The sequence below is a fragment of the Parasteatoda tepidariorum genome, chromosome 4 (genome assembly GCF_982258835.1).
Source record: "Parasteatoda tepidariorum strain Cologne lab strain chromosome 4, Ptep-v5.0, whole genome shotgun sequence".
Lineage (NCBI taxonomy): Eukaryota > Metazoa > Arthropoda > Arachnida > Araneae > Theridiidae > Parasteatoda > Parasteatoda tepidariorum.
Genome location: NC_141758.1, coordinates 105,118,290 through 105,141,823, shown reverse-complemented (window position 1 = coordinate 105,141,823; position 23,534 = coordinate 105,118,290). Strand labels below are relative to the sequence as shown.

Sequence of the window (23,534 nt, the reverse complement as noted above, 5' to 3'; positions counted from 1 at the left end):
AGTTATTTTGAAATAAGAAATCACATAATGTTTTATTTTTATTTTTTTATCCTTTTAACAAAATTAAAATGAAATAGGTTTTTAACTTAGCCTGAGGAAAAATTCTTAAATTATTATTATTATTTTATTCTTTCTAAACTTCTTACATCTTAATTTCTTTTAAATCCTCGAGCTACAATTGTTTTCCACATTTTTTAAAGTAAAAACCGAAATGTTGAGAGATTTAAAAGTATTGATACTTTAATTTTGTACCTCTACATTTAGAAAATAGGCTACTACAGCTGGTTTGCACCGCTATGTTAAATAAACAAATTTATCTTTTGACTTTCTGCAAAAATAAAAATTTAAGTTTTTCTTGCGTATTTTCATTAGTAAGCTTGGATCACAATTGCAAAAAAAGTTATGCATGTAAAAGTATAACTACATAGATCTCATGTAATTTATACTTAGATTTAATATCAATTCGGGAATCACCTAAGTTTCTAAGAAAAAAACTTATATCATTATTTGTTAAAATGCTCAATTATATTTTGTTATATCAGTGCAGATGTATAATAGTATTTTTCTTCTGTTATATTATTTTAGAGAAACTGTAATTACACGGTATATTGCAATATTTTTCCAATTTTGCTATTTTACAATTTCTACATTAATTACTTTCATTATCCAAATAAAGTTTATAAACACTCAAGATAATCTTGTATTGGATGGTCATCATTATCGATAATCCACACTATATTTTTTATACCATATTTATTGTTGTAGATCAGGATCAGGATATAATTGTTTTCTATAATTATTTTTAGGGATAATATATGCGTATTTGCTGTATTCGATATTTATCTCTGTAAAAAAATTTCGCGTAATAGAAATTCATTATAATGCCTAGTAGTCTCAATATACCATGAAAATACTTTTTATAAATTCTAATGGTGATTTTTAAAAAAATGCTGACATTTTTCAATATATTGACTATTTCTTTTATGTTTAGCAATTACTTGTTATCTAAAAACATCTAATTATTAATTGTGTGATTTATTAGCATTTAAGTTTTAGGCTTGTGTCAGATTTATGTTGTTTTAAGATTGGAGTATAGATTGAGGATCATAAAATGCTAATTTCTTATTGCTGATTTGTATAGAAACGTTGCATTAGAAATAAACTTATAACTATTGGTCACGGTTTGGAATTAAGTAATAATTATGAAAATTCAGATTTAAAAATCTCTGATTTAAAGAACTAATTCTGATTAAAAGGATTCTTTATTTTAAAATATTATAAAGTATATGAATTGAAACTAAATAGAATTTTTTTTAATATTTCCATTATCATACCGAGAATATATTTTAAAATAAATGTTTTACTATTTATTCACAATAATCTTTTATTCAAAAACAGTACAGTAGCAAAATTATAAGGATTTTAATAATTGTAAAGACAAATATAGAGAGATATCCATTATCAGTATCATCAGACAATCATTTTTATCAATTAAAAATATCGCTTGCCTTAAAAAAAGTGTTTTAAAATAAATGTGAAACTATTTGAAAAGATTTTGCTGCTATTATTATCGTTTTCTTTTCCTTTTAATTTATTAGTATATTAGCAAACGATTTTGAATAAATTAGTTTAAAAAATTCAACAACTTGTTCTCTTGTCTGATATTTTATTATCAAATAAAAAGTGCTTTATTACATTATGTTTGAAATTTTTTGAAATATGGAAAAAATAGCTCCTGGGTAAATGCAAGAAAAGTAAGATATAAACTCTTTCTCAAGATAGAAAATTAATTTGGGCATTTTTAGAAGACTTTTAACAAATATCGAAGTTTACAATGTTTCAGTCGTTTTTCTTGATGTTATTTCTTTCCAGCTCAAATTTACTTTATTATCAGAATTTCTGAAAATAAATTGTTTCTTTTTCTCATTTGCATAAAAATATTTGATTATAAAGATAAAAGGAAATTAATTTTATCAATTTTGTATTTTGTATAACTTTACCTTCCGATTTATAATTCCATATTTTTTATCATGTTGTTTGAATAATTTGAAAAAGTTAATATGCTAAATAGTCAAATATTTAAAATGTAAATCGTTTAGAAAAATTATTTAGAAAAATTATTTAGAATATTAATTCATAAATTTTTCTAAATTTTTTTATTTATTTCATTCTTTAAAATATTTATAAAACAGGTTTAAATGAAGTACAATTCCTAAAATTCGAACCACGAAACAATTATATTTCACCTTTCAGGGATTTTTTTAAAAATAAGCAAAAACGCAACTTTCTCTTAATATAGAAACTTAATTTAGATATTTTTAAATGATTTTGAATGGATATTTTGTTGCAAAATATTTGAGATTGTTTTTTTATTTACTCTTTACGCATAATAATGATTCTTCGCATTTAATGTAAAAAATTAATAAATAAAATGTTTGGCTTTATTTACATATCTTTTAAAGAAGCCTGTAAACTAGGTGTATTTTTTTTGTATATAAAACTTAATTTTATCCTTTTTTGAATTTCTAATTATAAAATTGATTATTAATAAAGATCTTAAATATTAATATTATTTACCGTGACCTTAAGTATTATTAATATTAAAAATACACAAAATTATTGATTTTGTTAATTATTTGGAATATTTATTTGTTTTTTGTACATTTTTTTTATTCTTCAAATGAATTAGTTTACTAATGAATGTTCTGATGAATACTTTTCTAATTAGTATTTTAATAAATATCATTCCAATTAATATATTCCTCGAATAAATCATTTTATATTATTCTTCTAATTTATGAATGCAGGTTCGATAAATGAATACAATTTCTAATAGATAATTAGCAAAAATTTTCATAACAATTGAACAATTCTAGGAAACTGAAAGACTCATTTTTTTCACATTTCATTATTAATGGTGCAATGGATATTAGAAGGAAGTAAAAATAACGAACCTTTTTTGTGTAAACTATGCACTGCACCTTATATGCAGAATTAAAAAAAAGTAAACTGATTGATATATTAATAGACTAAATTATTTAACTACACTCAATTAAAAATGTCCTTAAACGCAAATAAAAATGCCTGCCATACATAAAAATTCAAGATAACTTATTTCATAAAATTAAAATGTTTTAAGATTTTTAGCCACAAATAAAGTAATTCCTTGCATAAAATAATAATTTAAAATTTTTTTCACAAATAAAGGTTACAACAATAATTACGCAAAAAGGATGGGTTTCATAGCTTGAAATGCTATTTTTTTAAATAATAACATTTATAAAAATGCTTTTATTTAATAACAGTTTATAAAAATTTTAAATTTTATTTTTTTATTAACGCAAGCATAAAACTTTTCAAAACCATTTAAAATTACATCATTAATCAAAAATTTAAAAAAAAATGCAAATAAGCAATTTTTCAAAAAAATACTACGTAAGCAACAAAAAATATTAAAATAGGGAAAAATAATTAAATGAATGAAGAATTAAATATCAAAATGCAAAATTAGGTGCAATTAAAAATTAATATTGACTTAATTTTTCAATATTTTTCTTGACACTTGGTACAATAAGTAGGTATTTTCTATATGCATAACTCACTAACAAAAACTTCGGTTTCTAGATTATAATAGTATAGGTTTCTAATTAATAATGATAAAAAATTTCTTTTAAAGGTCCATCCTCATGCTGCAATGATCTTTATAAATGTATTTGTATTATAAAGTTTGATAATATTTATGATAAGCATATATTTTATATTTTTCTTAGGATAGAAACTTAATTTGAAGATGATGAAAATTTTTATGGAAACCAGTGTTCAATATTTTTCAGATATTTTAGGGTATGTTTCTTTTTTTATCATATTCTCTTTTATATTAAATCGATTTTAATAAATTGTTCTATTCCAAAAGTATCTTTTCGAAATGATTCTAGTAAAGATTATATAATTTTCATGCACTAATTTTAACCCTATATTTAATTACTTATGTTTTTTTACCTTGTTATCCTTAAAAAGAAACATTGTTAAGTAATTGGGTAAAAATTATTAAGTAATTTAAAAATTTTGGGATAAACATTTAACAATTTAAAAATGAAATGAGTTCAAAAATATTTCTGTTAAGTTTATTTTAGGAACTTTTCAAAACTATTCTGATAATAATAGGACTAAGTATTATACTAAGATTTCAAATTTTAAAATTTTTACCGTCTAATTTCCTATTAATTGTTTTTAAAGAAAATGTTTGATGGAATTTTAGAATTAAACATTGCTAAATATATTTAGAAAAGATTTATTTCTCATTGCAGTGAGTATTTATTTATATATTTTTTTCAAGATGTTGCAGGACATCATTACGAATAAACTACAATTCTAAGAATTCTAACCCATTGTTTTATTTCTTTTTATCGTATAATTTCTATCAAGTTAAAAAAAAATCTCTCTCTTATCTTTATATATATATTTCGTCTGTTCGTGTGTATGTAACTGAACTCCTCCTAAACGGCTGGACTGATTTAAATGAAATTTTCTCTGTACCTTCAGAAGGATTCGAGAATGGTTTAGATTATCAATAGAACATTCTGCCACAAACCGTTCCAGCGGTATCAGCGAAAATCGAAATGGAATTTTCTGATTGGTTAAAAGTTAGCCATTGTTTTAAATTTTGCTGTACACGAATCAGTTTTCAAATATCTTGAAGATAACAACAGTGATATTTTTTATCTTATAGCTCTATTCTTTTAGAAAAGTAAATTACATATACTTTAATATTTAATCATAATTCGGTTCTTTATTTCAGGTGAGCACAAGCACGTAAAATCAATGAGAATAAGTTTCGTATCACGGTCGTATCACGGATTTAGTATTGTGAAAACTGTTTAATAAAAAACAAGGCAAAAGCAAATTTTATTCATCTTGCACGCTTTTAATAATTATTTATATTTAGTATGCAATTTTAGCTCAATTTAGTATGCAATTTTTCATTGCTGACAGTTGTCATTTGAAAACTATTAGATTGTTTATTATTACAAAGTTTGCGAATTCACATTCATTTTAATTATTTCATTTAAAAAATAGGAGTAGACTATATTTGAGGGTGCCCCTTGATTCTCACCAAGTTGTGATAGCGGTTGATCTCCAAGCTGGCCGATGCTGAATCCCAATAGTGATTCTGATTCGTTTAAATTTCAGCGTTATTTTTAAATGTTCAACGGTATATGTAATTTCAGAAGTCCGTTAGTTCTATTTTGGATACCGGATGGTTAGGTTACTTTTGCTTCTGATCAATAGGATCGAAGGTATGTGGGCAGTCATAAAAAAAGGACTTTAGAAAAAAATGTCACCGCCATTCCGATACCACAGACGCCATTTTCAATTCGTATTTCGCCGAATTTATGTGGCGATGGAGGAACACAGATTCTATTCATCATAAATTTAGACAGTATCTAACTGCTATTAGAGAATTCTGTGCACCTAAAACTGAGGAAATTCAAGCTTAATGAATAAGTGAGATGTTTTTTTTCCCTTTTCTTTCTGTGCTTACTCCATTAATTTTTATTTCGATTCAAAATGCATTTTATTGGGTTTATTAATTTTGCTTACATTGGGTTCATTGCAATTTTACAAAGTTTTGGCCGATGTCTTGCTGAAATTTTCCAATGTATTATTAAAATATCATTATGTTTTGGCAGCAATTCCTGTTACCGCGGTGATCCGCGCAAACAGGAATGGTGATAAACATAAGTTACCAATTTCGTCAAGGGGCACCCACAAGTATATTTTTACTAAAAATAGATTTTTGTTTTAAATTTTATCATTATTATATTTCTTATTTAATTTATTTCATTTTTATTGCTTTAATATTATTTAAAATAAATACGTGAATTTTCGAATTAACATATTTGCGACCACTGTCAACTTCTACATTTCTTTTTGTTTGAAAGAGAATATTTGCAAAAATATGCCGCCTAAACGAATCGCTCTTAGTCGATCAACATCTCAAGCACGCAAGAAGAGAACTAACCGTGTTTCAGAAAAATCGGAGCATAGGGAAGAAAGACTTGAAACTAATCGAGAACACAATGCTTTAGCCCGTTCCTTAGAAACGTCTGAGAAACAGGAAAGAAGACTGTTAACAAATCAACTACGCACTTATCAAGCCTGTTGTCGGAAACATCAAAGCAACGGGATGCAAGAATAAAAATCAATCAAGAACGCACTTCGCTATTCAGACGCTGCCAATACTCTGATTTGAATCTCAGTGCATTTCACTATGATCCGACAACCAACTATAGTCTTTCACCCAAGCGTCATCATCGGCAAAATGGATCAATTATGTATGTTTTGTAGTGCTCTCAAATTTAAGAATGAAACAGCTGGAATTTGCTGTTCTGGAGGCAAAGTGTAACTACCAGATTTAACGCCGCCAGCCGAGCCATTATCAACGTTGTTATCGGGTCAAGCAAATCAATAGAAACTTTTCTTGGCGAATATAGGTCAGTACATTCGTGTTTCCAAATGATTTCATTCGGTGCTGCTACAAGTATCGCTGCGCATATGGACAGCTAGAGTTATTTATTACATTCACATGCAATCCTGCTTGAGCTAAAATTAAAGAGCTTTAGTAACTTAGGCAAACATCATCGGATCTTCATGATGCATTATCACACGTGAGTTAAAACAAATATTAAGCTCTAAACTTGGTTTTATTGCGAAAAGTCATGTTTTTAGAGAGACACGGTGTTTGATGAATTCTATTGAACGACAGAAAAAGAGAATTGCCACATGATTTGGCTTATTGAAAAACTCACACCAGGACAAATTGGTCAGCTCATATCAGCAGAAATATTCATGACGCCATTGATCCAGAATTATTTCAGATCATCATCCAAAATATGTTTCATGGTCGGTGTGCATCACCATACATGTCTGTTTGAAAATGCACGAACGATATCCTAGAGAATTAACTGTTGAGACTATCACTGGTTTTTTCACCATTAAATAAAATTCTCTATTCAAATCATAATCACAAATCTCATTTACACACTTAAATACAAAATTTAAATTCAAACTGAAAGCTTTGCAACGCACGCAGGGTACAGCTAGTATATATATATATATATATATATATATATATATATATATATATATATATATATATATATATATATATATATATATATATATATATATATATATATATATATATATATATATATATATATATATATATATATTATATATATATATATACATATGTCTCCCGAGATCATTTTAACTGTATTCACTTAGTAAATCCGTATTCAAGTATTTATTTAAATTTAAATCTTTCTTTAAAAATATGACAAACAATAATAATATGACATAAATTTTAAAAATATGACATATTCAAGTATTTATTTAAATTTAAATCCTCCTTTTAAAAATATGACAAACAATAATAATATGACATAAATTTTAAAAATATGACATATTCAAGTATTTATTTAAATTTAAATCTTCCTTTTAAAAATATGACAAACAATAATAACATGACATAAATTTTAAAAATATGACATATTCAAGTATTTATTTAAATTTAAATCTTCCTTTTAAAAATATGACAAGCAATAATAATATGACATAAATTTTAAAAATATGACATATTCAAGTATTTATTTAAATTTAAATCTTCCTTTTAAAAATATGACAAACAATAATAACATGACATAAATTTTAAAAATATGACATATTCAAGTATTTATTTAAATTTAAATCTTCCTTTTAAAAATATGACAAGCAATAATAATATGACATAAATTTTAAAAATATGACATATTCAAGTATTTATTTAAATTTAAATCTTCCTTTTAAAAATATGACAAACAATTACTAACAAATTACGATTAAAAAGAAATAGTATCGATAATATATTTTTTCTCTGTCTTCTAACATTACTCAATCATGCAAAAAGAGAAAGTGTTTTTCGATCAATTATTTATTTATATTTTGGCCGATTGGGAAATAAATTTTTGTAAGATATAAACTAAATAAGACACCTTCTATTCCTTAGAGATACCTGTTTATATAATTTATGCAAAACATAAACATGTGATGTATTCTCATTTTTAAATATTTCGGTACATAAAAGAGATCAGTGTATATTATCTAAATTCAATTTAATTATTTCAATTTCAATAGGATGGATTATTTATATATTTATTTTAAAATATTCCAGCAAGCGATCACTGATTTCAAGTGTTTCAAAACTTTTCTTTGTTTTTTCTTTAAGTATGGATATTCATATTACTTATGGAATTACTTATAGTTAATATCATTCTATTTTTATTTATTTAATTTTTTATAATATCTCTTCATTTTGATAGTAAATATCACTTCATTTTGATAAATTTAATTTATTCATAGTAAATATCACAATATTTTGTTTGATTTAACTTATTCATGGTAAATATCTCGCTGTATTGATTCATTTAACTTATTCATAGTTAATATCGCTTCATTTTGATTAATTTAGTTAAGGGAAATATCACTTCATTTTGATTCATTTAATTTATTCTTTTCATTCCCAAAATGTGATGATTTATTATCGCAACATATTTTGATTATTATAGCTCTGAATGGAGCTAAATGCATATTTTTCTCATGCACATTAGTTCTAACTGCAAAACTGTATTCAATGCTTATTTATATCTTCCTTTTAAAATATTCCAGCAAACGATTACCAAAGAATTACAATTCTGAGAATTCCAACCAATCATTTTTTTTTTCTTCTTCATGTCATCTGACTTAACATTATCGTGTAAAAAATGTGTTTTTCGATTTTTTAAACATTTTTTATGCCAAAGAGAAATAGCTTTTTTCTAAAATGTAAGCAAAGTAAGACACCTTTTATTTCTAAGGGTAGTAGAGTTACTTGGCGATGATGAAAAGAATTCTAACGGATATCTGATTCCAAATGTTTCAGAACTCTTTTTGTGCATTCTTTTTACCATGCTTTTTTCAACGTATGACTTTTTTTTTTGGAAATGAATTTTCTTTTCTTCGTTTTTTATTTTATTTTTATGATTTCTTCTGGTGCCGTAAAAGATTAACAAGATCTTTTCTTATCTTTATTTCTTTTCTTGAATGGTTGCCAAATTTTATTCGCGCCAGTGAGCATGACGTAACGGATTCTAGCGTCCAATATATTTTAATGAATTGAAATCCTAAAAAAGAGTGAAGATTCTTTAAGGATACTTTTGACCTTTCACGGTTAACAAATGCGTTTCTTTCCCCACTAAGGTTTATTGCCTTTTCTTAAATATTCTAATTAATTGGAAATTTTTATTTTCACATATTCAAAGAAGTATTTTTTGGAGTGGTTCTTTATTCAAATTATAGCAGAAAAATGGCTTTTAAAGTATGGATTATAGCTCAACCATATTAAAATTTAAATAAAACTCTCGAAATTTTTTTAAACTAAAGAATACTCTTGAATAGAACTACCATTGAAAACTTAATAGACATACAACTTAAACAAAACTATTATATTGCTATTTAGCTGTTTTGTTTTTCATATTACTGCAGATTACTGAAGACATCAATGTATTCATTCTACTTTTTGCGGGAATGCCAAAATTTCCCTATTTTTGCTTCTTTATTTATTGGAAGAATTGAAACGTTTTAACAATGGCTTGGCGACATTGGAATTGCAATATCACGAAGTATTGTTGGAAAATATCGATATTTTGGTAAAATATTTTTTCATTAAAATATAGCTTTATATACATATAGGAATAGATCTGGAAAAATATCGGTTAATCGATATTTGGACTATAGTTATCGGTAATACTCTCAATACTATAGTTTTCGTTAATTTCATCGCAGGGGTTAAATAATACGATAATATCCTGTTCAATATTATCACAATAGTATCTAGTACTTGGCAGAGACTATCAACTGATACTACTCACAATATCTATATTACTCCCGAAATCGTCCCGAACCGATATTACTACCACAAATATAATCGTTGTTTATAATCATGATATGATTGTAATCTATGGCTTTTATAAGACGTTGTGCGAATACTTTTTTAAATATAGTTATCACAATGTCTAGAGATTGATATTTCAAGATAAATAGCTTTGATCCCTGTTCAGAGATCGGGTATTCAGCTAGTATAAACGTAAAAACAAGAGTTATAAACTTCGATGATAATGCGAAAAAAAAGTAAAAACCGTCTACTATTTCCGTATTTTAACGATAAATAAATAAATAAAATTAAAAAAAAATAGCAGGAATTTTTTCTCGTGTTTAGCATAGATTTCGCAATTATGTGGGTCCCTCATATCATGAAACAGGCTTCTTCATACGGAAAAACTAGAAGATTTGTTTAGGAATTATACTGTTCAATGCATAAACTTTATATTTCGCATACTTGTTTATCCTGCGTCGCACATACAACTAGCATTTCATCTTCAAGAGTGGTATTTCTTATTAATGCTACTTTTATTGAAAATATTATTATTCATTGCGGTACAGATTGCAGTACCACAGTACAATGTGTTTTCATACTTTGAAGATAATTATATTGGGATTTAGAAAGTCTCATTTCACGGATATTTTTCGTATAATACTTTTACCTCAAGTTCTCCCAGAGGATGTAATATCCAACTAAAAATGAAATCTTTAGCGAATACTCTTTAGAAATGGAATCCGACCAAGAATTTTTTTTTGGAACCATACCCGTAACCGAGTTAAATATTTCATACGACAAAAAAAAAAAAAAAAAGTTAAAATTGTTGTAAAATTGCAGCATTCCCCCGAGAGCGACTATTTCTTTTCTCCAATTTCAGAATGGCAGCAAGGTGGAATCCATTTCAAAGTAAACTCAAAACAGTTTAATTCCGGAGTTTCGTCGAAGCATTTTCAAAATGGCGAATCCATTTCTTTCGACACAATAGCAGAAAAAATTACAAATAAAGAAAAAAAAAGTAGAAAAAAAAGTTCCAGACTTTAGTGGACACATACAAAAATATCATGGCTTCCATTCTATTTCAGAAAAAAAAAATTCGAGGGAAAAAAAAATATTTCGTCTAAATCTGGACTGGTATGACAGCTGAAAAATTTGTTCGGATCTTTTTAAAGCATGGTGATGGGTTTTCCAAAATTGACCAGCATTGAATTTTCTTTGGGGAAAAAAATATAACTTCTTCGTTGCTTTATTTCACAATCTTTTTCTGAAGTTGTTGGAGATATTTTCACTGTCAAAGAATATATACATAAAGTATATGTGATATATTATGTTGGGGTGTTTAGAAGAATGGAATGATTTCTGTCGTGTTTACGGTTTCTAATACAATTTTTAACCTTTCCAATTGGGAGATTTTGGAAAGGCATAAAGAAAATGTCTTAAAATGTTTTTAATGGGTTTTCGCACACTGTTTAGGTATTTATCTTCTTATCACGTTAAAAAAATGCACTTTTGAAAAATATTTAATGTTTATTTTCTGTCTTAAAGACATTATTTTCCAAGGAATATCTACTACAATGATTTTCTTACGTTATTTTTTAATAACTAAAGTTAAGAACTTGGAAGAAAAGTTCAGAAAGTTATAAAACTACAGAAATTTGGAACGCTTTTTGAGAATACACTGTTTCTACCACTTTTGACGCTGTACTAAATACAATTTTAAGTAATCTGTTGTTATAGCGCAAAAAAGTATGTAAAATAATTAATTAAAAATTATATTATATAAAAAGAATAATAATTGTCTGAAAGAATTTATAAGAATATGCTACAAAAATGTGCGTTTTTTACTGGAAATGTTTGTGCAATGAAGACATTAAATTGATTCGAATGCACATGAAAAATTGTGGTTGTCGGTAAGCAATCAAACAAACAAACAAAAAATGACCAAATAAAATTATAACAGTGAAAAAGTAAACAAAAAATGTAACTACTTGCACTGTAAAAATAACTAAGTTTTCCTCGACACCAAAAATTGTGTTATCTTAACACCAGCATTTTTTACAGTAAAAAGAAAAAATACAATTTTTTAACTTTTTTAAATTTTTCTGTATAAAAATTTGGTTGGTAAGCATTTTGACGACACATTTAAAAATATTTAGTTTAATACTTTCTGTACAAATAAATATCCTGCGTTTTCGTACAAATAAATATTCAAAATAGTTGAATTGCATTCAAAAATTCTTAAATCGTTTTGTATGCAGTTATATTTTTAATGTGTTTTTTTGCTTACACTTGATGACTACGTATATAAAAATTTGGTTGAAAAACATTTTGACGATACATTTTAAAGCTTCAGTTTCATAATTTTTGTACAAATAAATATCCAGTGGACAAAAATGAACGATTGTCAGTTAATTGAGGAAATCATTTTAATATAAACGATAAAAGATAGAAAAGTACACCTTGCTACATTTTGCTTAAAAATAGATTACTCATTCTCACCAAGTTTGAGTATTAGTTTTCAAGTGTGTCAGTAAAGTAATATTTTTTTTATTCGAATAAAATTGCGTAAGAAAGATGATCTTTAATTTTCATCTCATTCCATTTTGACTAATAATTGCAAGCAACGTCATTGTGGGTAAAATGTGGCATTCGTCAACCCAGAAGCCAATCAGGTTCGACACACATACGTGACGTCACTTACAGGTGTCCAATTAAATTTAAGTTGGTGTCAAATTATTTGATTTAAATCCCATAGTTGGGTCTAATCATGTTTTCTCCTTCTCAAGTACACAACTGTCGGAGTGTTGTAAAGTGTTCTTCATGAAATTAAAAAAAAAAAAAGGCAATTCAATTATTTTACAAAATAGAAAATTTACAGTTAAAGTTACAGCACTTAAGCAAAAGCTATAATTTTTAAACAATATGCAACATCTTGCCTTAAGGAATTATCTGGGTTTTAGAATGAACAGGTAACTAACCTATCTTAAAAGTTGCTAACCTTTTTCCATAAATCTTCACCTAGATGAAAGTTATCAAAATCAATGAATAATGCTTAAATTTTGCACATTTTTATGATCCCAAGGATAATGAAGCGTTAAAGTAACATGTTAAATATTTTATTTTATAACTGTCGTTAAACAGTCGACCGCATTCTGAGTTTACGACTATCAATGCTTAACTCCGTAGCTTTGTGATTTTGAAACCAATCTAGAAGACGAGGATACTCCTGGATCGAGAATTTAGGGTTAAAAACCTTTATGGAGGACTTTTTAATGAAATTAACCAGCACTTGCATTGTATGGAGAGGAAAACCACGGAAATCACTCATGGTTAGCCTGACGGCAAGGGGATTCTAACCCATGATCCATCTACTACGGAGGATATTTTACGTCAGCACAGAGGCGTAGTTTTAACGTATGTTCGAGGGGTGTTATCGGTTACCTCCTTCTAATATATATATATATATATATATATATATATATATATATATATATATATAATATATATATATATATATAATATATATATATATATATATATATATATATATATAAATATATATATATATATATATATATATATATATATATATATATATATATATAAATATATATATATATATATATATATATATATATATATATATATATATATATATATATATATATATATATATATATATATATATATATATATATATATATATATATATATATATATATATATATATATAATATATATATATATATATATATATATATATATGAGTCAGAATTTTAATAGCGGTAACACCCAAAATTTGATATCGCAATTTTTACATTTTTCGTTGTTTTTTAAAAAGTGTATATTATACAAAACAATATAGCCCAAAACGATTTTTTTTATTTAATTTATTTTGCAAGATATTAACAATTAAATTTTAAAGCTCTTTTTAATTAAAAAATAAATATCTAAGGATAGAATGAATGGATTTTAAAAAACTTTATATCATTTTACGCGGAAATAATTGAAGATTTTGATAAAATAATTATAATACAACAAATGGTTAAAAAATGTAATTTTTATTGCAAAATTAAGTTGTTAAATGAAAAACAAAAATGTTGTTAATGTCGTACGAAGTTCAAACAAAACCCATTTTGAAGTAAATTTTATTCTGAACAAAATGGCTTTTCAAAAAAAAATGGATCGCAATTCCATAAAAAGTTACAGCTTTTTTCGCGAAGCGCTGCACCGCGGCACGCACTGCCACTCCACTCCGCTGATCGCTCAATTGCGCTGTATCAGTTATTTGGAGGGAATTTAAAAACTTCAACTAAAGTTTCACAAAATAGCAAGCATTACACTAAATAATAAATACATAATTTACAATTTTAGGGGAATAATATTATGAATAATTAGTTATTTATAATTTATTTACATAATTTTTTGAGTTCAAACTTGGAACTAGAAGAATATATTTTACATTTGAGAGTTTCAAAATTTTAAATATTCTTAAAACAAACGCTTGGATCTTTCGTCAAAATCACACTCTTCATCAGAACAATTCAATACCTCATTTTCGCTATTTTCTAAAATTAACAAAACATTTTAATTATTAGAATTATCTAATTTGAAATTAATATTTTAAATTATTTACAAATTTACGAATAGAATTACTTTATTCATTAATAACTATTACGGGTATATTTTTCTGAAAAATTGTCCGACGACAAGAATCACATATGAATTGATTTATTAAATTTGAAAATACCGAACTCCAATTTTTTGTCACAAGCTTAACATTTTTGTAGATTCTTCGATGATTTAATTTGTTCAGCGGGTTGCAGCAATAGTTCACCATTTCTTGATTTTATCTGTAAGTTTATAATTAAATTTCGTGCTAAATATACAAATCAAATTCTTAGAATTAATGTATTTTTTAGAAATGTAATTTTATGTTTAAAAAAACAATATTTATTATTGAAGTTGATATTACTAAGTTAAATAACAATTGAAACTTACCTTATTTGATAATTATTATCACGTAGATCAGCATTCCGAATTACCTTAACAAACGCTCGTTACAATTCGAGTATAAACAACGCTGACAACAGAGCGAGCCGCGGTGCAGTGCTTCGCGAAAAAATCTGTAACTTTTTATGAAATTGCGATCCATTTTTTTTTGAAAAGCCATTTTGTTCAGAATAAAATTTACTATAAAATGGGTTTCGTTTGAACTTTGTACGACGTTAACAACATTTTTGTTTTTCATTTTACAACTTTATTTTGCAATAAAAATTACATTTTTCAAACATTTGTTTTATTATAATTATTTTATCAAAAACTTCAATTATTTCCACGTAAAATGAGGTACATTTTTTTAAAATCCATTCATTCTATCCTTAGATATTTATTTTTTAATTAAAAGGAGCTTTAAAATTTAATTGTTAATATCTTGTAAAATAAATTAAATAAAAAGAAATCGTTTTGGGCTATTGTTTTGTATAATGTATACTTTTTAAGAAACAACAAGAAATGTAAAAATTATGATATCAAATTTTGGGTGTTACCGCTACTAAAATTTTGACTCATATATATATATATATATATATATATATATAAATATATATATATATATATATATATATATATATATATATATATATATATATATATATATATATATATATATATATATATAAATATATATATATATATATATATATATATATATATATATATATATATATATATATATATATATATATATATATATATATATATATAATGAGAACGCTTTTAAATCAACATCCTACTGACCGTACATTAGCTCATTAATCGAGTAATCTTTAATTTCGGAGAGGATTTCATCCCGCAAACCCTCCCCAAAACTACACCACTGCGTCAGCACTATGGTTGGTGTGAGCCGGGTTCGAAATTCATATCTGTCAAACATTCATAGCAGGGATTCGAACCCGGGTCACCTCATTAGGAGGTGAGTGATCTATCCCCATAGCCACCAAGGCTCACTTTTTAAATATTAAAAAGTTAGATCACATTTTTTTTTATTTTCATAAAACTGTGACTTTTCTCTAAACTGATGTTTTGCTCCATTTTTAAAATTAGCATAGAGGGCGCCGTCTATATATTGGTTAAACTTAACATAAAGTTCATAGATAACTGTTACAGAAACGTTATTCCATGTGACGACATAGCCTTTGAAAAACAGTCTTTACAGGTACAATAAATGAGAGTTTTTATTCTTATGTTTACGTTATAGTTCTAAATATAAGGAGTCTTCAGGCGGATCTTCAAATAAATAAATTTTCCTTTTTATTTAAAATAGAAATCAAAATATTCCAATAAGGAGATCAAAAGTTTTATTTTCAATTCGACTGAATATGAATTTTATAATTCATGCTGAAAATAATCGTTCTTTAATAAAAGATATATAACAGACAAAAACAGCAAAAAATATACGTAATTTGAGAAAGCCTCTTCTATCTAATAGCCCCGAATACAATTTTCGATTTAAAGAGAAAAAGAAACAGTAGCCACATTTTAGCAAAAGTAAGTTGCAGGATACAGCTAATTTGATTGTCACACTGACAGCGAAAAATTCGAGATAGCTATCAAAACTGAGAGTATTCGAGGTAACATAGGCATTAAATGACAAGCCCATTACACAATTTCATCTGCTTAAATATAATAGATATAGCGTAGGAACATACAAAAAACTAAAATGTTCCTTATTTATGTTGTGAGTTTTGTTCAAGTTTAAAGTTTGACGCAAGATATAACTTAAAACATGTTTCGTCTGCGTCAAAAAATTAAAACTACACTCACACAAAAAGCTTCCAAAAAGTAATGATCGCTCACGAAATGGATGGCAAATCCAAAAAGAACTTTTCTCGGTGACTCAGTAAAAAAAGAATGTCTGAAAATACACTTGTATACAAAAAGAAGAAAAACTAAAACTGAAGAAACTAAATGAATAAAACTAAAACGGTGACCGTCGTTACTGTTTATCTTGAGATCTGGGTGAATGAGCCGATGCAGCAACAGCAAGGTCCCAGAATAGTTGATGTCGGACGGATATAGAAACCGACACAGTCACACACCTGTCTTCCTCTGTAGGAATCGGTCCTAATGTCGATGACGATCCAAGCACGGCCCCACACCTTTACAGAACCTCTTCTCTAATCTACGAGAGAAAAACGAGGATGACAGGTACAGAGCGGAAAAAAAATAACGTAATCTGCGATGTCTTCTAAACTAATGATGGTTTGCGAGGGTTGTTCTACGTACAAGTAATGATAGGGTAGATGCGAACGTCATCGCCCACTGAGGAAATTGCTCATTTTTTTCTCCTTCTTCTCCTTCGTCCATCGTCTTTCTTCGCACTTTCTCTTTGCAAATGACGAGGCGGAACAACATTTGAAATATTTGGAATATTACTTTGTTTTTATGTTCTTCCAAAGTGTTAAAGTTTTCTTTTTAAATTGTCAGAGCTTCATCTGTTTTGGAAGTTGTGGAAAAATTGAGCGCTGAAAGGATGCTTATTGTAAGCTTTCGTGGATGGCTTATGTTTAAATTACAAACTGTCTTGCTGCTTTTGATTTATATTGTGTGTTGAGAACATTCGAAATGGTCATAAATATCATAAAATGGTCATAAATGCCTTAGTAGTCAAAATATTTTTCTTTTTAAACACATCATTTGCAAAATCTTTTTAAAATTTAAAAAAAAAAAAAGTAATACAATTTTTTGTGAGCTTCTGAAATATATTTTTTTAACGAAATGAAATATGTAAAATCTCTTTTGAGACTTTATACAATTTTATATCAAAAATCCTTTTTAAGGTAAAAATATGATATCTGTCTTTCTTCTTATTTTTTAAAGTTTTCTCTTACACATTAAAAAACAAAGTGAATATATAGCATATACAAGTTGTTTGAACATTATACGTATATATGCACGTTGTATATGCTTTACATTTTATATGCATACATAGACACAGGTTCAGCATATTTTTTTACGCACAAATAAATATAAAATAGATGTTAACGTCATTGCCTATTGAGAATTACATTCGTTGACTTTCTTTGCACTTGCGAAAGAAGAGGGAAAAAACTTTGAAATATTTGTAACTGCATTTTGTTTTTACTGTTGTCTTTTTATAAAGTAAGCTCAATCTGTTTTGGGAATTATGAAAAAATTGTGGTAGGCATGAATTTTATAAGCGCTGTCACTGTTGGTTAATGTTTCAGATGTGATTTTAAAAGCCAGAGAAACGAAAGCAATGCTTTTTTTTATCTGGTAATATCTGAGAAAGTATTGATTTTCTGTAGATTCTGAGCCATTATGGCATTTATGAGAATGTACAGGCAGGTAGACTTGACAAGTCTGAGACTCTTGTGCTTTTACATGTTTTTTCTTATGCCTCTGCATTATTTTAAAACGCCCAGAGTGTTAATTTCAAATTTTTTAGATGCAGTATTCACTGCATCAATAAATTGTTCTTTTTTCCCCCCTCTCCGTGTAATTCAACGGGAGAGCAATGCATAACAGCGAAGTGTTATCTCACGCAGGTGCTCAACACTCAAAGTATTAAAACATTTCTTTAAAAATATTAAAAACATAATTTCCAGAAAACAGCACAGAAAGAAAACAGAATTTCCTTATTTGTTGATGAAGCTGTGGATAAGAGGTGGAACATCCAATTCAACAAAAGAAAATAAATCCCCAGTTGATTGCTGAAGTCTGTTGCTGAGTCGCACATTTTCGTATGACAAATTCACACGACAAAAATTCCAAAGGAAAAGGCTGATTAAATTAAAGTTTAAAAAGTTCTTTACTTATAAAAACATTTTTTTTACTTTGGAATATTATTTTTGATTAAAATGAAATGATAAAGCCAATAAATCAATATTTAAGCTATGAATTGTCTAAGATATTTTTAAAAACATTTATACATTTTATTTTATTTTATAACCGTTGTTGAATAGCGGACTCAATTTTTGGGTTTACGACTACTAATGTTAAACTACGCAGCCTCGTAATTTTGAACCTAATCCAGAAGACAAGGAAACTCCTGGGTCAAGTATTTGAGAGAAATTTGCCTTTGTGGAGGACTTTTTTTGAAGAAACTGACCCACATTTGAGCTACATGGAGAGGAAGACCGCGATAGCCTCCCATGGTTAGCTTGACGGCAAGGGGACTCTAACCCATGATCCATCTACCACTGAGGATATTTCACGTCAGCACTGTGGTCGGTGCAAGCCGGATGCGGAAGCCATTGATCAGCCATTGCCGGGATTCGAACCCGGTTCACCTCATTGGAAGGCGAACACTCTATCTGCTGAGCCATCGCGGGTCTAACATTTATACATTTTATTTTATTTTATATACGTCATTGAACAGCCAACCCAATTTTGGGTTTGCGACTATTATTGTTCACCTCCGTAGCCTTGTAATTTTGAACCCAATCAAGAAGACAAAGAAACTCCTGAATCTAGTATTGGGAGAAGTTTGCTTTTGCGGAAGACTTTTTTTTGACGTAACTAACCCATGTTGAAGACCGGACTCAATTTTTGGGTTTACGACTACTAATGTTCAACTATGCAGCCTCGTAATTTCGAACCTAATCCAGAAGACAAGAGAACTCCTGGGTCAAGTATTTGGGAGAAGTTTGCTTTCGCGGAAGACTTTTTTTTGAAGAAACTGACCCACATTTGCGCTACATGGAGAGAAAGACCACGAGAGCCTCCCACGGTAAGCCTGGCGGCAAGGGGACTCTAACCCATGATCCATCTACCACTCAGGACATTTCACGTCAGCACTGTGGTCGGTGCAAGCCGGATGCGGAATTCGTATCGACTAGAATTCGAACCCAGTTTGCTTCATTGGAACCCTCTATCCCCTGAGTCTTCGCGGCTCAACATTTATACATTGTTAAATTACTAGCTCGCGTTCTTAAATTATATTCCTAATAACGAGTTTGGTCCGCTTTTATACTTTAAAGTCTTATTTTTGAAAACACACAAAAACCATGCATTTGCAAACTGTTCTTCAGAAATGGGCTGTAAATTTAAAATTTGAAACCTTGTTTCACCATATTTCTTACCGAAGTTATAAATGTAAAACTGTTCTTAATTTTAAGACAAAAAACCTCAAGTTGCATAACTTACTTATGTAATAAACTTATGTTTCAACTAAAATTATTAATGTAAAGCTCACCGATATATTTCGCATAGGCGTCAACATTTTTCAGTGATAAAATATTTGTCATTTTACAATTTAGATTTGTATATTATTTTAAGGTTTTATTGGATAAAGCATGTCTTTGTTCCATCGAAACTTTCCCTACGTGTTAGATGTTCCAAAAATATAGAAGATTATTCTACCGGGAGATCTTCATCTCGTTCCGGAACTATTTGCGTTCGAGTAATAAAGCCATGAAACGAACTTAAAAATGTGTAATTTACGCCAGATGTGACATGAATGAAATCCCCCAGCAGACAGGAAATAGAACAATTGCCTAACACAGCTCCATTGCAGAAGAATGTATCATTAGGCTGTTTACTCAATTTCTCTAACTCTTTCGAAATTCTGTTAATAGAAATGAACTATTTGGAGACTCTCTTTCACTTGGGATCATTATTTTCAGTTTCCGACATTCCTATTTATTTTTACCAAAGGCATACATTGACTTTCATAGCAAACATTGATGTTATGTAGTAGAACTTTGCTAATCTGAACTAACTGAAAATATTGCCTGTCCGGGTTATCGAAAATGCAAATCATACAAACTTGTAATAAAAATAGAAAAGAAGTCAGGTCATGCAATTTATTGGATTTACTCTTGTAGTAAGGGGATGTTGTTTGGTGGCCGGGATTTTTAGCATAAGGTGTTGGAAGAGAAAATAGAAATTTATCTGAAGAAAAACATTAAAAGATTTCGAAAAAAAAAATTCTTTTTGAGGAAAATTTTTCAAAACATTTCGGAAAAAAAGTAACGATTTCTTCCGACATTTTCGTTACTTGTACTTCCCCCCCCCCCAAAGTAACGAAAAAAGAAGTAAAAATACTAAATTTAAAAAGTAACGAAAGTACAAGTAAAAGTAGGTACTTTTTAATTTTACTTTCGTTAAAGTATTGAAAATACAAGTATTGCCATTTATGAGCTGAATTAAGAAGTTATATAGTTTGCATACTTATTATAAATAACGAAAAATGTCATTTTTGTTACAAGTTTTGTCTGAATTAAACTTGAAATAAGTTTAACTTAAACTCTTGCTGGTGATGTATATATATATTCATTCCTTGTAAATTTACATAGAAGCCATTCAAAGAGGGTTAGAAATGAATGTATTTAAAAAATGTTACGAATGTTAGAGAAAAAAATAGAAATATATTGTTGAATATTTTATTTAAATAATGGTAAATGCAAAGATGTAAGGTAAATCGAATTTTCCAAACTTAATCAAATTCCACAAAAGTTTCAGATTTCGAATTTTTGAAATCCTACTTACCTCAGTGAGAGGAAGATTCTTAAAACTATACTTTTTACTTAAAAGAAATCTTTTAAGAAAGCAATCAGATAAAAAACTTTCGAAAAAGTGTATAGTCCCACTTAAACATTTATTCAAGGAAAACGGGAGTTTTCCCCGAGCCTTTTGAATTTGGGGGGGGGGGGAAGGGAAACAGAATCATTTTCGGTTAAAAGAAAACAACAAAACTTCGACTTTTTGGGGAAACTCAAACAAACAGAATCTATGTATACAGTGTGTATATTCTAAGTATGACATTTTAATCTCACAAAATGCACTCTGGGAAGTCGAGGCCAAGTCAAATTCCAATTTGTTAAAAAGCGGGTTGTATAACAGCCAAAAGAAAAAAACTCAATCAGTGGACCGTCACGTTTTTATCGCCAAACAATTCAGAGAACTCAAAAGTACCAGACCATTAGTCTTCCTCCACTACAACAAACTGTGCTTACTTCGAAATTGAAATTTTTCGAATCATTTTTTCTTACAGCCCCCTTCCTGGTTATGTTTCTTTTTCGTACTTCAATTCGACTTTTTTTTTTGGTAAATGTCAGAGTGGGGGCATGCCAAGGTTTGTCTAAATTCGTCTTTGTTTTTATCCGGGTTTCGGTATAGGGGTTTGGCCCGAGCCCAAAGGTGTCTGAAGCTTTACGTCGCGCCTAGCTTTTCGACAGCTCCACGGCTTTCTGATTTTCCGAACTCTTGTTTCTTCCCACCCGCGTGACGCAACGTGTCGTGTTTGTGACTGCCGCCGAGTGTCATACAGTCAAGTTAGTGTTTCCAGAATTCGAAAAAGAATATTTCATTTTTGATGATGAAGTGTCAATGGTATCATCGGTAGCAAATAAATAAAAAAAAGGTAAATATTAAAAAATTTATTTCTTGCTATTTTTTTTAAAGGTATGCGTAACTAAGTTTTACTCTTATCTATTAGTCAGTATATCGTTTTACTCCTATCTAAACACTACTTAGGAATTTTCTAAAAACCAAATTTTTTGGATCGTTTTCTTATTTTTTTCTGAATTTTATGAAAACAAACTAGAATGCTAAACAATAGGCAGTTCTAGATGATATAGTAATTTTAATATCGAGATATATAATTAAAGAATATAGATATTTTACAAAGTATCACGATATTTTTCCGATTTAAATAATTTGCATAATTTTTATTTTGTTCAATATTTCTGTTACCCAACTGTCCAACGGAAATTTACAAATTCTCAACTTGAAATTGTATTCGATATTAATCGTTTTTGTTAAAACTTGCGATATTATTACAATCGATATTTATCACCATGCATAATGGTCGAGATGCTATCACTTTTGATAATTATCGTTATCAATAATGTTCTCAACAATATTGTATTCGACAATAATTGGATATTCATTTTAAGGCATGGTATTCACAATGTATCAGTGGACGTTTTTTGAAATATCGTTAACAGGATATTTAAAAACTATATTTTATGATGTGGCTCAGATCTAATAATATGTTAAAATGCTTTCCTATATTTGTACAGTTGGAAGTGTTATATATATATATATATAATATATATATATATATATATATATATATATATATATATATATATATATATATATATATATATATATATATGTTTATCCGTTTATGCTTTGAATGAAAATAAAGCTAAACAAAGTGAAGGCACAAATAGAGCCAGATTTTTTGATGCTTTACTTATATTGTATAGCCTTATTTTCACAGAAATGTGTCAATGAGTAGTATACAATCTCATAACCTTACTCGAGTTTTCCACGAAACCATATTTTAACAAGTCCTATCAAGATCTTAGAAATTTCTTATTTTTTTTGAGTAACTGTAGACAATCAAGTTCTTTAATTTGTAACGTATAATATTTTTTATAACTTTTTAATTTAATTTTTTTGAATAGCTTAAGAGCTCAGACACTTATGCGAAACAGCAAACTTTCCTCACTAAGAAAAAATAATAAAAGAAATAAGTGGTAAAAAGACTTTTAAGTGGACTTTTTAATTATGCATCAGAAATTCCTGGTAATTAGGTCCTGAT

The 23,534-nt window shown here is 27.7% G+C and overlaps 1 protein-coding gene across 1 annotated transcript in view; it reads left to right on the top strand.

The window, feature by feature from the left end:
- LOC107448921 (neuronal acetylcholine receptor subunit alpha-10) overlaps positions 1–23,534 on the top strand; it is a 222,155-nt gene that overhangs the window by 33,786 nt on the left and 164,835 nt on the right. The window contains exon 2 of the mRNA XM_016064298.4: positions 3,771–3,843. The gene's annotated coding sequence lies outside the window, so the exon portion shown is untranslated. The remainder of the gene's footprint in view (positions 1–3,770; positions 3,844–23,534) is intronic.